Source organism: Raphanus sativus, chromosome 9, assembly GCF_000801105.2.
Source record: "Raphanus sativus cultivar WK10039 chromosome 9, ASM80110v3, whole genome shotgun sequence".
Taxonomy (NCBI): domain Eukaryota; kingdom Viridiplantae; phylum Streptophyta; class Magnoliopsida; order Brassicales; family Brassicaceae; genus Raphanus; species Raphanus sativus.
Window position 1 is genome coordinate 16,760,171 of NC_079519.1, and position 578 is coordinate 16,760,748.

The window sequence follows — 578 nt, forward strand, 5'->3', positions numbered from 1 at the left end:
GATCGAGCGTTCCAACTTGCTGGGTCTGAGAAGAATAGCAATTCTCCCTTGCTGCTTCTAGTACTAATTGCCATGTACCTGAAAAACAAGAAAAAAAATTTCGTAAATAACTTAAAACAGTAAATAAAACCTAGAATAAACCTATTAATCAAGTCTAATGGCGAATCCTTGCTCCCCGGCAACGGCGCCAAATTTGATATCACTCAAATTACCCTAACAAGTGATCTTACTCTCTTCAATAAGAGGTTCGATTGTAGTACTTAGGGATCGAATCCACAGAGAGCTAGGGCACACACTAAACTATAGATATTAAGGTTAAACTAGGCAAACAGTTATAAAGCAGTAAATATGAATTTTATAAATAAATGAAAGCAAAGTGAACAAGGCAGTTGTTCAGAAGATAACTAAGAGTTGTTTTATGGAAGGATGGTAGCTAGATCTAGGGTTTCTATTCAGGTTGGGATTATAATGATATAGATACTAAAATATGATATTATAGAACTCAACTATAAGAATAACATATCAACTCTCGTTGTATAAGTTATCTATTACTAGATCCAATGATCTCACCTGTCGGG